The 17,500-nt window shown below is 52.2% G+C and overlaps 2 non-coding genes and 1 pseudogene across 2 annotated transcripts; all 3 read right to left on the bottom strand.

Annotated features, from left to right (window-relative positions):
* Positions 1–8,423: 8,423 nt before the first annotated feature.
* Positions 8,424–11,433, bottom strand: LOC124576645 (annotated as a pseudogene).
* A 188-nt stretch (positions 11,434–11,621) lies between these two features.
* On the bottom strand, positions 11,622–11,776 carry LOC124576636. The gene has a single exon (XR_006972567.1). It is a non-coding gene; the product is annotated as a 5.8S ribosomal RNA (ribosomal RNA).
* A 351-nt stretch (positions 11,777–12,127) lies between these two features.
* LOC124576615 lies at positions 12,128–14,037 on the bottom strand. Its single transcript, XR_006972548.1, has one exon. It is a non-coding gene; the product is annotated as a small subunit ribosomal RNA (ribosomal RNA).
* Positions 14,038–17,500: the final 3,463 nt, after the last annotated feature.

The following is a 17,500-nucleotide window of genomic DNA, read 5'->3' as shown; positions in this document are numbered from 1 at the left end:
TACGTCTTACCGACTGTGCGGGTCTCACCAGAGCGAGCCTGTGGGCCCACACACTGGCCCCATACCCCACAATCGGTGCGAGGATAGAGTTATGATACATTTTGGTAGCCACAGGTGGTACATGGAATCGTCTTTGGCCTATACTTATCAACTTGTTGAAGATATTTGTGGCCTTTATCGCAACATGACCTATATGTGGAGTATATGACCAGGCCTCGTCGATATATACGCCTAGATATCTTAAGGTTTTTTGTCTTGTGACTATTCTGTTGTTTATTCTTACTGTGGGATCACGTGCAAGCTTTCCCTTTAGCAATATATATGATGACTTATGTGGTGCAATCTGTAACTTAGAGTCACTGCACCACCGCATTAATATTTCTGATGCAAGTGCAGCTCGATTTTCTACTTCCAGACGACTGTTACCCTCCACCATTATGAAGAGGTCATCAGCATAGGCAACCGCACCAAGTACTGCATTGCTTTCTTGTAATGCATGCAACAAAGGGTCCATGTTTATGTCCCAAAAAATGGGGCCACACACTGAACCCTGTGGGCATCCCTTCGTTATAGGTTTGGACACTACAGCACCTGGAGCGGAGATCCTAGCAACTCTATGTTGACAGTAATCCCTCAGACAGCCATATAGTGACACCGGACACTCAATTTCCCGCAAACGGGAGAAGAGCGCCGGCCACCACAGGCTATCGAAGGCACCAGATATATCCACCGTGATTCCTAATACATACCGACTGGTGGAGGAGCGAGCCGTGTCGGCTACTTTGTTAATGGCATCTGATGTCGATTTACCCTTCCTAAAGCCGTACTGCAACTCGCTCATGCCGCGCAGTATTCTGTGGCTTGACAGTCTATGCACGAGTAGCTTCTCCAGAGTCTTTCCCAGGACATCCAGCAGGCAGATCGGTCTATACGACTTAGGGACTGTAGGATCTTTATTCGGATCTTTCTTAATAATGACGACCTCCGCAGTTTTCCATTTCGTTGGGAAGCGTTGAGTTTCTAAGCAGTGGTTGAAAATAACTGTGAGACATGGAGCCAACTTACGTACCAGATGCTGCAGGACCTCCGCAGGAATTGCGTCTGGTCCTGGAGCCTTCCGCCTGGCGAAGGAATTTACTACATTTACTACCTCCTCCTGTGAGAAGGGGTAGACATTTAATTCATTATAGTATGGTTCCTCAGCTGCCTGTCTCAGCATGGCTTGCCTTTCAGTGTCGTTTCCTCGATCGTCATCTGGCAAGAGAACTCTGAGTAATTCCTCAGCAGTCTGTTGCCAGTTTGTCGTCATTATATCTGTGTCCGCTATCCTCACTGTTGACAGGAGCATTGGTGAGTGGATCTTCTCCCTCACAATCTTGTATGGAACCCCCCAGGGGTCCAAAACAAGATGCGAGTGGACAAAGTCCTCCCAACTTTTCTGTCTGTGCTTTATCAAGGATTCCTGAAAATTTCTTTTTTGCCTCCTGTAAATTGCCAAGTGATACTGTCTTGCGTCCTGGGTAAAGGCCCGTTGATAGAGACGACGAGCTCTCCTCATACCCTGCCGAAGCCTGGTAAGCTCAGGAGTCCACGGAGCTGTCGCTCTGCGGATGTACCTCTTCTTTAATGGCACAGAGGCAGCAACAGCCGTCTTTATAGAGGTTACAAGAACTTCAACTGCTTCATCGAGGACAAAAGCATTATTTACCAACTCTGGAGGACGGAACTCCGCCTCGAGCAGGTCCCAATTGGCTTTCCCATAGTCTAATTGCATTATCCATTCGTCAGAAACATGTACTACTCCTAGTGAAATTACAAATTCTATCAAGTTATGATCACTTGTTGTGTGTCCATCGTGTACATGCCAGTTTCTGATCTTATCTCTTACATTTTCCGTGGATAATGTTACATCAATATGTGATTCTGCACCCGCTCTACTTCTGTATGTGGGTGGATTTCCAGGTAGGTTCTCCACCTGGAGGTGGTGCTCCATTATCAGGTCCTCGAGTGCACTACCTCGAGCATCTTGTACAGGACTATGCCACAACGAGGATTTGGCATTGCTGTCCATAGTTATTATTACTAGATTTCCTTGTAGCGCTCTCAGGACACGAGAGAGATGTTGCAAATAGGGTTCGATGTTATCTCTAAATTGGCAATAAACATTTACTAAATACCAAGTCGTGTTCATTAGATTAACTTGAACTACTGAGATATGAGAAGTACAAAATTGTGTTATAACAGTTGTTTTAATTAATTTGTTCAAAATTATTATGGTAGACATGGGATTTGCCCCTGTTGAGATAACCTGAGCCGTCACAGGAAAGCCAGTGACCTTGCCAGAGGCGGAGTAAGGCTCCTGTATTAGTATTATATCTACCTCGTTTTCTTCAGTCATTTTTCTAAGTTCCTGTGTGACGGTATTACTTCTCATAGCATTTAATTGATAAACCTTGACGGATGCCATTACGGATGTCTAGTATAATAGTGATCTTCAGGCCACTTCTTGTAGGGATCAAAACCAATTCTCCCGTACATCATTACCATCTCTCTATAAAGCTTTTCTATGTCAAAAACCCTGCCCCGTCTTTGAAAGACCCTGTGAACTAGAATCAGTAACTCTTTGTGTTCACATGGCAGATTTAAAGATGCCAGCTGTATGCAATCAACGTCCTCCAGAGTTGGAAATGTTATTTTCTTCCCGTTTGGGTGCCCAGCACGTACAAGCTGTCTCAGAGCAACCATCAAAGTAGACGGCTCCTCTAGTCGTGATAACTTTATTGCGTCTTCACACATATTGTATACATCTCTGGGAGGACATGCATTATATGTTTGTTTATCTACTTTGTTACAAGGTGTATCTACAGACTGGGATAGGGTTAGCATCTGCAAAGGACCACCACCTGACACCAAATTATCTATCAAAATATCTACACTACGTGTTTGGTCTGCTTCTGTACTCGCCGAGGGCGCCGTCCTCTCTTCTTCCTCGACCGGCAAGGATTCAGCTGTCGCTGGCCCCGCGCTGCTCGCACCTCCAGTAGCCCCCAATGCCTCAGGTGGCACAGGGGGCCCATCCCGGGCCGATTCTGACCTGTTGGAAATTAACCTCCACCAACGCTCCGCGTCCCTTGCTTTCTTGCTAGGAGATTTATGGTTCTTTTTCGCACCCTTCTTATGGTTCTCCATAATCGGTGCGTTGTATCTGTCGTTGCAATAGTAGTTTGTATGTCGCACATTCCTTTCCAGGTGTGCGACATGTTCTCTTTCTGTACATGCAAGGTATGCAGACCGGGGGGGGAGGCCTGTCTTGAACAGTTTTTCTTGTCATGGCCGTCATGGCCACAATGTGCACAGACTGAATTCTTAATTTCACAGTACTTGGCCACATGGCCGTAATCTTGACATTTGGTACATCTAGGTACCGCTGTGTAGTCTTTTATGGAAACTGCACTGTACCCAACGTACAGTCTATTGGTCTTAATTATAATTTTCCTCATCTCTGGTGCTATTTCCGCAACGTGATGTACAGTTGTACGATCACGAGGACCAGTCTTAAATCTCAGTTTAAACTTTTCTAAGAATTCCTCTCGTTTCATCTGTTCTTCGAAATTTTGTGTGTAAATGCAATCCATGATATCATCCTGTGTCATGTATGTCGGTATATCATATAACATCATTAGTGGACGCCTTTTTCGCGGTTTCTCACAAGTGAAGTGCTGTTTTAACTGTGGATTATTTATTAGTTTGTCTGAATCTTCTGGGGAGGCTACTTCTACAATTAATAAATTTTTTGTTGTTCTTACTGCATTTATTCTTATTTTATCTTTCTTTGGGTTTATACTTTTTTCAAAGTTTTCTTTTGCTTTCTTTATATCCTCTCCCTTTTTTGGTTTAACAAACAAGGTCGGGACAACTTTCTCAACGTTCTGCTTTATTACCTCCTGCACTTTTTGTCTCACTGTAGAAGTTGCAGCAGCTGCTGCATATGTCTTGACAGGCTTTTGTAGTTCTTTTCTTAGTCTCTCGTTTTCGGCTTGTACTTCAGAGTACTTGCCTTCTAGTCGCGCGTGGGCTAACGCCCATTGCGCAATCGTCTCCTTGAGCACTCTTACTTGCTCGGCATTTATTTTGCCGTGTTTTACACTTCGATCGAATAGTCGAAGGAAGTGTGAATGTCGGTCAACGACCGACATATCATCGCCCACGTCATCCTCGAAAATAGGAGCATCATGCTCCGAAGCGCCAGCATCACTCTCTTTGTCGTCAGCCATGATTTTTAAGAGAGTGAGAAAAAGAAGACCCGTCTGATAACCCCCGACCGGTTCCACGGGCATGAGGGGGGGCAAAGCAGCTTGTCCACCAGTCCTGCCCCGGGACCAAGGGCATTTTATCTAGCTGCATAGGTTAAGGGCGCCGTTCCCAACGTCCTTGTCCTCCTCGCCAGCCGTGTCTCCCGAGATTTCTCCCGTCCCTTCCCCGCCGAGTGCCCCCCGCACTCCGGGAAGGCGGATTCACCTCCCGCGCTTCACCTCTTACTAGGCCAGGTTCCCACCTGATGGCCTAGGACCCGGTCCTACTCAGGTGCCGGGCCGGTCCCCCAGACTTTCAGAAGATCGCGCCCATCTAACCTAGCCGCTCGATGTCACCACCTCACGGTTTGACGGAACGTGCCTCAAGGCACGGCGAAAGGCCCTCGGCGGCTCGGGTCGCGATCCCTCCCAGGCAGGCACGGCTGACGGAAACCGGGCGCAGATGCACGGTAGGCGCTCCGGGGACTTTTAACGTCGTCCAAGACGTGAGGAACTGCGGCGGGAGGACCGCAGGGTTCCGGGATCGTCGTGAGACTTACCCTCATACCCTCGCCCAACCACCGCGCTCAACTCAGGGGAGACAGGTGTTGTGTCTCCCGTAACGCAGCTTCCCCTGCGCCATGCACCCTTTGCTTTCGCTTGGGTTGGGGGCATTTAACGTCCTGCCAGGACGGGAGTTTTACGTCCTACCTTGACACACGACAACCCACACCTATCGACGCAGCCCGGAAGGTGTTAAAGGAGTCAGTCCGGGTCTTATATGTGGAGTTTTACATCAACGAGACGGTGCGGCACTCAAACCCGAGTTACGTTCCCCGGAGGGTCTCCACACGTACTGGGGGATCATGACCGACCATGTCTCACCCACCGCTTTTGATAATTCACGGTGGGCCAGTGCGGACCAGTGTGGGTTGCACCCAGTTAAGGGCTAGCCTTTTAACGTCATGCATGGACGGCCCTTCCCGTGTTAGCTTCACCCCATCTTGTGGGGGTACTGAGCCCCAGGGCCACGTCAAGGCCACGGGATAGGACATTACGGTCCCCGCCCCACTCAGGTTCCTCTGAGCCCTGCTGAAGACAATACTTTCAGGGAATCAGAGGGTCTCCTGGCGGTTTTAACCCAGTTATCGGGAGGCAACACACCTCCCCCGGGTGGCGCCACGCAGACCGCTTTCCCAGGGAGTAGATAGGGACAGTATTGTACATGGCTTTTCTGGGTCGGGTTTCCCCTTGCCAGAGGTGGATTCTCGTCAGGGATCCCCGAGCCTTCGCTCATACTCCCTTCAAATCCAACCCATGTATCCACTACCCAACTCCACCACAACGAAGGAAACCAGCTTGGAAAAACTACCCCCTTTCTGGGGGAATGGACCTTCCATTTGAAGAGCGCCTTTAGCCACCCTATTTGGGTGCCCACGGGGAACCACGTGGAGGCAGCGCCGCCACTGCTGATGGCGACCCTATTCATCAGCAGTATAGCATCCACTTACAGCATGTTCGTAATAAGGAGGTGCTCAGGGGGACAACCTGTAGTCACCAGGCTGGCCACGCCCACATGCTGTCGATCGAGAGTTTCCCAGGATCTCAGCCAGTCTCTGTCAATATATTTGTTCCTTTTCCCCTCCGACATACCCTTCTCGCCACTGGTGTCCCAGGATACATGTAGAGGCATCATCGGTGGTTCTGAGAGGAAGCTCGTCACCCCTCCACACTCAGCCATGTCTCCTCCAAGTGCGCAAGATATCAGGGCTGTTTCGGAATCATGGGTGTCCTTCTGTGCTTTACCTGTAACGTTCCCATGATGTCTTTGGTCGCTTTTCTGAATATCCAGAGAACCTAGATATTTTAAGCCAGGTCACTGAGGATCATGGTAACTTCTCTGATGTCAAAAGCTTCCTCAGCAAATAATTTGATTGCTGAGTAGCTCTCTTTAGTTTGGAGCAGTGTTTGTTTACTCCTGAAGGATTCAGGACCCACTGCCTCAATGAGCTTACCTCTGGGCTCTGCATATTGTGTGCAGGTGTAAAGTATGTGGTTTGTGTCTTCTTCTTCACCACATGTACATCTGGTGCTTTCCTCTATACCCAGGTCGCAGATCTTCTTTTTCAGCCCATGGTCTGTCAGTAGGCAGGTTAGGGAGTATGGTGGGATTATAGCCCTCCGCCAGCCTTTCTGCCACATTCCCACATCTGGTACCCAGTTGTATGTTTCCCTTCCAGTCAGTCCCTGGTTCCATCTGTTCTGCCACTCCTCCTGCAACATAAACTCTATTCTTTTTTTAGTACTACATCTAGGATTTTGCCCAGCAATATTTCTTGGAGCTTGGAACCCGGCAACCAGGCCAACCACCTCATGTCTTGCGTAGTATAGCAAGGCTGCCTTCACTACCTCTAGGTCCAGTGGCAAGCTTCCCGTTAACACCTGTAGGGCATCAGTTGACACAGTCCTGCAAGCTTTGGTCATCTGCAATAGAAATGGCCTTTGTATTGCGTCCAGTATCCTTTTTACATACCTGTGCTTTGTGCGATGTGCCCATGCTGCTGCACCGTATCTACAGACAGAGAGGCATAAGCCCTGGTACATCAGTTTTAGGGACTTCTTCTGCAGGCCCCACTCTGTTCTAGTAACCCTCAATAGCAAGCCTGAGATGGCACCTAGCTTTCTCTGGATGTTTTTCACATGTGGTGTGAAAAGGAGTCTTTCATCAAGGGTTACCCCCAGGTATGTGGCCTCTGAGACGAATTTTATGTTACCCCCCTCGAATGGGATTATTGGCGGTCTATTCCTGTCAAAACTGCCTTTGATGGTCATGGCTACTGTTTTGTGTTTGGATATCCCTAGCTTGTTCTTTTTGGTCCATTCGCTTACCTCCTTTAGGGCTCGCATTGCTCGGTCTTCTACTTGTTTACGGCTCTGTCCCCTAACGATAATGGCTAGGTCATCAGCGTATGCCACTTTTGTCCATTGATCACCCTCCTTCTCGTTTACTATCTCGTCGAAGACAAGGTTCCATAGGAATGGGCCACAAATGGAGCCTTGTGGGCATCCCTTGGTGACTGTTTTCTCTACACATCCGGCCCTGTTATTAACTACAACTGTCCTGTTCTTAAAATAGTCCACCATCAGATCATAGAGGTTACGTGGGCACTGGATTTTTCTTAGGCGTCTCATGACACTAGGCCACCAGAGGTTGTCGAAGGCGCCTGCTATGTCTACAAAGATAACCACTACATACTTTTCATCACATTGAACGTTGCTAAGGAGCTGCCTAATGGCCATTTCAGTTGAGGCACCTTTACGGAACCCAAACTGGTTTGGGGCCTTGAGCCCTGATTCGTCATACAACTTGTCAAGGCGATTTACGACTAGGCGTTCTAAGACCTTCGCTATGATAGGGAGCAGGCATATTGGGCGGTATGACTTTGGCTCATCCCTGGGCTTTTCTTCTGATTTGAGCAGAATGCACACATTACCCTTTTTCCACTCATCTGGGACCTTTCTTTCCTGCAGACAGCTGTTATATAGGTCCACCAGGAGATGGGGACTCGTGTGCCAGACCCTCTTTATTATTTTGTCATCAATTTCATCTGGGCCTGTCGCCTCAAGTCAGCAAGAGTTGCACTCCACCATGGAACTGGGTTCTGCACACGAGTTCGCTTTCTCATGGATCTGCTGCAGGATTCATAGATAGCTTCCTGCAGTCTGGTAGCCATTCCATTTACACCGTTTGTCCCCTGTGGCCAGTTCTCTGTGGACTTGACAAGCTGTTTGTCAAAGATGGGCCACTTTGCAAAGTTTGTGTTATATGTCGCCAATTTCTCTGTCTCTCTCCTCCTTTGGGGTGCTTTGATATTGTATGTTATAGCCCTGTGGTCACTTGATGTCCATTCCTCATGAATCATCCAGTTGCACAGAGCTCTGGCTGCTGGGGGAGTACAGATTGTCACATCGATGTTGCTTTGTCCATTTGGGCCACAGTATGTTGTGAGGTCTGACATTTCGTTCATCACTATTAGTCCTCTTTGTGCGATGAAGTCTTCAAGCATTCTGCCCGCTTCATCTGTCATGGAACTATACCAGACTGGTGAGTTTGCGTTCGAGTCCAGTCCTACTATGACCGGTTTCCCTTCTAGCTGATCCAGGAGAGTGTCTAATTTTTGCAGTAGATAGGGACAGCGGGAATCTCGTTAATCCATTCATGCGCGTCACTAATTAGATGACGAGGCATTTGGCTACCTTAAGAGAGTCATAGTTACTCCCGCCGTTTACCCGCGCTTGCTTGAATTTCTTCACGTTGACATTCAGAGCACTGGGCAGAAATCACATTGCGTCAACACCCGCTAGGGCCATCGCAATGCTTTGTTTTAATTAGACAGTCGGATTCCCCCAGTCCGTGCCAGTTCTGAGTTGATCGTTGAATGGCGGCCGAAGAGAATCCGCGCACCCGCGCGCCCCCGGAGGAGCACGCTAAGGCGGACGCGGCCTCGCAGCAAGGAAGATCCGTGGGAGGCCAAGGCACGGGACCGAGCTCGGATCCTGCACGCAGGTTGAAGCACCGGGGCGCGAACGCCGCGCAGGCGCGCGCATCCTGCACCGCCGGCCAGCACGAGGCCAACCAACGGCGAGAGCAGACCACGCCCGCGCTAAACGCCCGCACTTACCGGCACCCCTACGGCACTCACCTCGCCCAGGCCCGGCACGTTAGCGCTGACCCACTTCCCGACCAAGCCCGACACGCCCCGATCCTCAGAGCCAATCCTTATCCCGAAGTTACGGATCCAATTTGCCGACTTCCCTTACCTACATTATTCTATCGACTAGAGGCTCTTCACCTTGGAGACCTGCTGCGGATATGGGTACGAACCGGCGCGACACCTCCACGTGGCCCTCTCCCGGATTTTCAAGGTCCGAGGGGAAGATCGGGACACCGCCGCAACTGCGGTGCTCTTCGCGTTCCAAACCCTATCTCCCTGCTAGAGGATTCCAGGGAACTCGAACGCTCATGCAGAAAAGAAAACTCTTCCCCGATCTCCCGACGGCGTCTCCGGGTCCTTTTGGGTTACCCCGACGAGCATCTCTAAAAGAGGGGCCCGACTTGTATCGGTTCCGCTGCCGGGTTCCGGAATAGGAACCGGATTCCCTTTCGCCCAACGGGGGCCAGCACAAAGTGCATCATGCTATGACGGCCCCCATCAACATCGGATTTCTCCTAGGGCTTAGGATCGACTGACTCGTGTGCAACGGCTGTTCACACGAAACCCTTCTCCGCGTCAGCCCTCCAGGGCCTCGCTGGAGTATTTGCTACTACCACCAAGATCTGCACCGACGGCGGCTCCAGGCAGGCTCACGCCCAGACCCTTCTGCGCCCACCGCCGCGACCCTCCTACTCGTCAGGGCTTCGCGGCCGGCCGCAAGGACCGGCCATGACTGCCAGACTGACGGCCGAGTATAGGCACGACGCTTCAGCGCCATCCATTTTCAGGGCTAGTTGCTTCGGCAGGTGAGTTGTTACACACTCCTTAGCGGATTCCGACTTCCATGGCCACCGTCCTGCTGTCTTAAGCAACCAACGCCTTTCATGGTTTCCCATGAGCGTCGATTCGGGCGCCTTAACTCGGCGTTTGGTTCATCCCACAGCGCCAGTTCTGCTTACCAAAAGTGGCCCACTTGGCACTCCGATCCGAGTCGTTTGCTCGCGGCTTCAGCATATCAAGCAAGCCGGAGATCTCACCCATTTAAAGTTTGAGAATAGGTTGAGGTCGTTTCGGCCCCAAGGCCTCTAATCATTCGCTTTACCGGATGAGACTCGTACGAGCACCAGCTATCCTGAGGGAAACTTCGGAGGGAACCAGCTACTAGATGGTTCGATTAGTCTTTCGCCCCTATACCCAGCTCCGACGATCGATTTGCACGTCAGAATCGCTACGGACCTCCATCAGGGTTTCCCCTGACTTCGTCCTGGCCAGGCATAGTTCACCATCTTTCGGGTCCCAACGTGTACGCTCTAGGTGCGCCTCACCTCGCAATGAGGACGAGACGCCCCGGGAGTGCGGAGGCCGCCGCCCCGTGAAGGGCGGGGAAGCCCCATCCTCCCTCGGCCCGCGCAAGGCGAGACCTTCACTTTCATTACGCCTTTAGGTTTCGTACAGCCCAATGACTCGCGCACATGTTAGACTCCTTGGTCCGTGTTTCAAGACGGGTCGTGAAATTGTCCAAAGCTGAAGCGCCGCTGACGGGAGCGATTATTCCGCCCGAGAGCATCCCGAGCCAACAGCGGCGCGGGTCCGGGGCCGGGCCAGGTAGGTCCGTCATCCGGGAAGAACCGCGCGCGCTTGCCGGGAGCCCGAGCGCCCAAAGGGGCGAATCGACTCCTCCAGATATACCGCCGGGCAGCCAGCCAGGACACCGGGGCTCTGCCCAACAGACGCGAACCGAGGCCCGCGGAAGGACAGGCTGCGCACCCGGGCCGTAGGCCGGCACCCAGCGGGTCGCGACGTCCTACTAGGGGAGAAGTGCGGCCCACCGCACACCGGAACGGCCCCACCCCGCGGCGAGTGGAAAGGCAACCGGACACGACCCCGCCGCGGATTGCTCCGCGCGGGCGGCCGGCCCCATCTGCCGAGGGCGGAGGCCTGTGGCCGGATGGGCGTGAATCTCACCCGTTCGACCTTTCGGACTTCTCACGTTTACCCCAGAACGGTTTCACGTACTTTTGAACTCTCTCTTCAAAGTTCTTTTCAACTTTCCCTCACGGTACTTGTTCGCTATCGGTCTCGTGGTCATATTTAGTCTCAGATGGAGTTTACCACCCACTTGGAGCTGCACTCTCAAGCAACCCGACTCGAAGGAGAGGTCCCGCCGACGCTCGCACCGGCCGCTACGGGCCTGGCACCCTCTACGGGCCGTGGCCTCATTCAAGTTGGACTTGGGCTCGGCGCGAGGCGTCGGGGTAGTGGACCCTCCCAAACACCACATGCCACGACAGGCGGCAGCCTGCGGGGTTCGGTGCTGGACTCTTCCCTGTTCGCTCGCCGCTACTGGGGGAATCCTTGTTAGTTTCTTTTCCTCCGCTTAGTAATATGCTTAAATTCAGCGGGTAGTCTCGCCTGCTCTGAGGTCGTTGTACGAGGTGTCGCACGCCACACCGCCAGCCGGCTGTGCACGCTACCGAGTAAGTACCGGTATGCGAACCGCCAGGCGACGGGCGCGCATCGCACGTTTCAGGAGGCGCGGCCGGCCCCACAGGCGGCCGCGACGCTCCCAGGTCTGCGAAGCGGGGCAAACGCCGCGCGCTTCAGTATACGTAGCCGACCCTCAGCCAGACGTGGCCCGGGAACGGAATCCATGGACCGCAATGTGCGTTCGAAACGTCGATGTTCATGTGTCCTGCAGTTCACATGTCGACGCGCAATTTGCTGCGTTCTTCATCGACCCACGAGCCGAGTGATCCACCGTCCTGGGTGATCTTTTCTTAGTTTCCACTGTCTCTTTCAAGACAGTTGCATAGGCGGGACGTAGGCGTGTGGCGGCCCCTGTTCAAGCGTTCTGTGTCCAACGGCCTCACGGCCGATGGGCGTCGTACGGCTCCACACCGGAGCGGACAGGCAGTCGGGCGAAAGTCATTCAAAACCGGCGCCAGGCGCCAGGTGCCGCAGGCCAGCCGCTCCAGCGCTTCAGCGCTCGTACCACACAACATTGGCGTTAGTTTTGAGAAGCACGCGTGGTTCCGCACGCGGCGCACGGCTACTGCGAGCCGTACAGGTAGCGTGTTGCGCGACACGACACGCACATCGAACGACATGCAGTCTAGTCGGTAATGATCCTTCCGCAGGTTCACCTACGGAAACCTTGTTACGACTTTTACTTCCTCTAAATGATCAAGTTTGGTCATCTTTCCGGTAGCATCGGCAACGACAGAGTCAATGCCGCGTACCAGTCCGAAGACCTCACTAAATCATTCAATCGGTAGTAGCGACGGGCGGTGTGTACAAAGGGCAGGGACGTAATCAACGCGAGCTTATGACTCGCGCTTACTGGGAATTCCTCGTTCATGGGGAACAATTGCAAGCCCCAATCCCTAGCACGAAGGAGGTTCAGCGGGTTACCCCGACCTTTCGGCCTAGGAAGACACGCTGATTCCTTCAGTGTAGCGCGCGTGCGGCCCAGAACATCTAAGGGCATCACAGACCTGTTATTGCTCAATCTCGTGCGGCTAGAAGCCGCCTGTCCCTCTAAGAAGAAAAGTAATCGCTGACAGCACGAAGGATGTCACGCGACTAGTTAGCAGGCTAGAGTCTCGTTCGTTATCGGAATTAACCAGACAAATCGCTCCACCAACTAAGAACGGCCATGCACCACCACCCACCGAATCAAGAAAGAGCTATCAATCTGTCAATCCTTCCGGTGTCCGGGCCTGGTGAGGTTTCCCGTGTTGAGTCAAATTAAGCCGCAGGCTCCACTCCTGGTGGTGCCCTTCCGTCAATTCCTTTAAGTTTCAGCTTTGCAACCATACTTCCCCCGGAACCCAAAAGCTTTGGTTTCCCGGAGGCTGCCCGCCGAGTCATCGGAGGAACTGCGGCGGATCGCTGGCTGGCATCGTTTATGGTTAGAACTAGGGCGGTATCTGATCGCCTTCGAACCTCTAACTTTCGTTCTTGATTAATGAAAACATACTTGGCAAATGCTTTCGCTTCTGTTCGTCTTGCGACGATCCAAGAATTTCACCTCTAACGTCGCAATACGAATGCCCCCGCCTGTCCCTATTAATCATTACCTCGGGTTCCGAAAACCAACAAAATAGAACCGAGGTCCTATTCCATTATTCCATGCACACAGTATTCAGGCGGGCTTGCCTGCTTTAAGCACTCTAATTTGTTCAAAGTAAACGTGCCGGCCCACCGAGACACTCACTCAAGAGCACCCTGGTAGGATTGCAACGGGGTCCGCCTCGGGACGCACGAGCACGCACGAGGCGCGTCGCACGCCTTCGGCTCGCCCCACCGGCAGGACGTCCCACGATACATGCCAGTTAAACACCGACGGGCGGTGAACCAACAGCGTGGGACACAAATCCAACTACGAGCTTTTTAACCGCAACAACTTTAATATACGCTATTGGAGCTGGAATTACCGCGGCTGCTGGCACCAGACTTGCCCTCCAATAGATACTCGTTAAAGGATTTAAAGTGTACTCATTCCGATTACGGGGCCTCGGATGAGTCCCGTATCGTTATTTTTCGTCACTACCTCCCCGTGCCGGGAGTGGGTAATTTGCGCGCCTGCTGCCTTCCTTGGATGTGGTAGCCGTTTCTCAGGCTCCCTCTCCGGAATCGAACCCTGATTCCCCGTTACCCGTTACAACCATGGTAGGCGCAGAACCTACCATCGACAGTTGATAAGGCAGACATTTGAAAGATGCGTCGCCGGTACGAGGACCGTGCGATCAGCCCAAAGTTATTCAGAGTCACCAAGGCAAACGGACCGGACGAGCCGACCGATTGGTTTTGATCTAATAAAAGCGTCCCTTCCATCTCTGGTCGGGACTCTGTTTGCATGTATTAGCTCTAGAATTACCACAGTTATCCAAGTAACGTGGGTACGATCTAAGGAACCATAACTGATTTAATGAGCCATTCGCGGTTTCACCTTAATGCGGCTTGTACTGAGACATGCATGGCTTAATCTTTGAGACAAGCATATGACTACTGGCAGGATCAACCAGGGAGCTGCGTCAACTAGAGCTCAGCAGCCGGCCGCCCGGGAGTGTGTCCCGGGGGCCCGCGCGAACACGCAAGCGTCCGCTCAATTATTCTGCAAACAGGAGGAGGCTGAGCTCCCCTGCACAATACACCTCGAAACCCTCTCAGGTCCCGGCGGCGCGCAGCGCCGTCCTAAGTACTTGGTCGGGTTCGAGAGAGGCGCAATCGCCCGGAGTTTGGCGAGTAGACGCTTTAGGTGCGACCACCCGTGCTCCCAACTGAGCTTGCCGCTGCCGACAGAGGCCCGGGAGCGTGCTGTCGTGGCATTGCCGGCGGGAGACAACACGCGCCACCTACGGTGACCGGCAGCTCCAACGCCAGCGCCACAGAAGGACAAAAGCCCCACTTGGGTGCCGAAGCGAACTCTCCCAGCACAGCGCACGCGCCAACACGTCCGCACAGCTGCGATACAAACCACCTGCGAGAACCGCAGAGGCGACCGAGCAGCAGACGGCGTCGCGGCGCCGAGCGCCGGGCGGCGGCGCATCCTCAGCGCACACAGTCCTCAATCGGACCAGCACACTGCAGATGTCCACCGCGCTTCGCACCGGGCCCGCGAGGACCTACTTTGGCCGCACGGCGCCGCGTGCAGGGTGCGCCGGCGCGCAGCTGCGCCGCCTGCCGCCTCCGTCGGCCGGCGCGCCTGCCACTGGCCGCCCCCACCAGCCGGCTGTAGCGCGTGCGCCCACGCACCGCGCGGCCAGCACGCCGGGAGGCCCCCCCTCACCGGCCGGGGACGGTCCCACCCAGCCACCGCCGCGTATCGCTTCACACCCAGATGCCATTCACGTTCGTGGGCATGGTGGGTATCGCTGGAACAACCGGTTGGTAGCTCAACCGATCGTCGCCATCACTGATTCACCTCTAGCGAGAACAACCGCACCACAACGGTTTACCAGTTGTTCATTTGCATAACGTCACCAGCAAACGTAGGCGTCCATCGCCATTTGCAAATTCAACGATTGTTGCATGCCTGTGTCAGGTGTCACGACACACTATGTCTGCCCACATACACGCAACAACATGTGCACGCTTCGCGAACACGTGGAAGGTGGCCCCCGTACGTATGCGATGTCCATTGCGCGAACGACTGTCAACCGGCCTCTGTCGCATGTCGCAGATGTGGAACGCAGTGCACCATGCTATCACGGTGTGTGAGAAGAGACGACTACGTCTGACAACACGCGCCACTACATCAACAGACGGCTCATGCTGATCGCCATCCAGGGCATACCACACTGCAATCCAGCTCTTATAGGGAGACGACACGTAGCTGAGTGCACAACATTTGGACCGCATGGTTCGCCGTTGTTGGCGCAGTCGTTGTACGGTCACATGTACCACGATGTATCATTCAGTACATGAGGACCAATGTGCAGTACAGTGTGTGATTTGGACGTACAACATCAGCGGACAGTTGACACAGGCCGTACCACAGCGTAGGCTAAGTGCTTCGCACATGCGAATGCCAATGAACAACTGCAAATGCCAATGAACAACTGCAAAGGGCATTGAGCATGTACGTCCTGCTGCCATCCACATTACAGTGTATAGCTGCAAGGTGTTTAACATGAAGCGATACACTGGGGACCGGGCAGTGCGAGTAGCAAACTATATTGCGGGGGTTGCAGTTAGGCAACACTACACTAATTTAACGCGTCGTATGACAATTACAGAGCAGGTTAAGGCCCAACGTGTGTTGGGTTAAGGCCCAACGTGTGTTGGGTTAAGGCCCAACGTGTGTTGGGTTAAGGCCCAACGTGTGTTGGGTTAAGGCCCAACGTGTGTTGGGTTAAGGCCCAACGTGTGTTGGGTTAAGGCCCAACGTGTGTTGGGTTAAGGCCCAACGTGTGTTGGGTTAAGGCCCAACGTGTGTTGGGTTAAGGCCCAACGTGTGTTGGGTTAAGGCCCAACGTGTGTTGGGTTAAGGCCCAACGTGTGTTGGGTTAAGGCCCAACGTGTGTTGGGTTAAGGCCCAACGTGTGTTGGGTTACGTTAAGGGGCAATGTGGGTTACGTTAAGGGGCAATGTGGGTTACGTTAAGGGGCAATGTGGGTTACGTTACGGCGCAATATAGGTTACGTTACGGCGCAATATAGGTTACGTTAAGGCGCAATATCGGTTACGTTAAGGCGCAATACAGGTTACGTTAAGGCGCAATACAGGTTACGTTAAGGCGCAATACAGGTTACGTTAAGGCGCAATACAGGTTACGTTAAGGCGCAATACAGGTTACGTTAAGGCGCAATACAGGTTACGTTAAGGCGCAATACAGGTTACGTTAAGGCGCAATGCAGGTTACGTTAAGGCGCAATGCAGGTTACGTTAAGGCGCAATACAGGTTACGTTAAGGCGCAATACAGGTTACGTTAAGGCGCAATACAGGTTACGTTAAGGCGCAATACAGGTTACGTTAAGGCGCAATACAGGTTACGTTAAGGCGCAATACAGGTTACGTTAAGGCGCAATACAGGTTACGTTAAGGCGCAATACAGGTTACGTTAAGGCGCAATACAGGTTACGTTAAGGCGCAATACAGGTTACGTTAAGGCGCAATACAGGTTACGTTAAGGCGCAATACAGGTTACGTTAAGGCGCAATACAGGTTACGTTAAGGCGCAATACAGGTTACGTTAAGGCGCAATACAGGTTACGTTAAGGCGCAATACAGGTTACGTTAAGGCGCAATACAGGTTACGTTAAGGCGCAATACAGGTTACGTTAAGGCGCAATACAGGTTACGTTAAGGCGCAATACAGGTTACGTTAAGGCGCAATACAGGTTAGGTTAAGGCGCAATACAGGTTAGGTTAAGGCGCAATACAGGTTAGGTTAAGGTACGACATAGGTTAGGTTAAGGTACGACATAGGTTAGGTTAAGGTACGACATAGGTTAGGTTAAGGTACGACATAGGTTAGGTTAAGGTACGACATAGGTTAGGTTAAGGTACGACATAGGTTAGGTTAAGGTACGACATAGGTTAGGTTAAGGTACGACATAGGTTAGGTTAAGGTACGACATAGGTTAGGTTAAGGTACGACATAGGTTAGGTTAAGGTACGACATAGGTTAGGTTAAGGTACGACATAGGTTAGGTTAAGGTACGACATAGGTTAGGTTAAGGTACGACATAGGTTAGGTTAAGGTACGACATAGGTTAGGTTAAGGTACGACATAGGTTAGGTTAAGGTACGACATAGGTTAGGTTAAGGTACGACATAGGTTAGGTTAAGGTACGACATAGGTTAGGTTAAGGTACGACATAGGTTAGGTTAAGGTACGACATAGGTTAGGTTAAGGTACGACATAGGTTAGGTTAAGGTACGACATAGGTTAGGTTAAGGTACGACATAGGTTAGGTTAAGGTACGACATAGGTTAGGTTAAGGTACGACATAGGTTAGGTTAAGGTACGACATAGGTTAGGTTAA

The sequence above is a fragment of the Schistocerca americana genome, unplaced genomic scaffold (assembly GCF_021461395.2).
Source record: "Schistocerca americana isolate TAMUIC-IGC-003095 unplaced genomic scaffold, iqSchAmer2.1 HiC_scaffold_254, whole genome shotgun sequence".
Classification (NCBI taxonomy): Eukaryota; Metazoa; Arthropoda; class Insecta; order Orthoptera; family Acrididae; genus Schistocerca; species Schistocerca americana.
The sequence above is the reverse complement of the archived record's forward strand: the minus strand, read 5'-3'. Positions and strand labels throughout refer to the sequence as shown.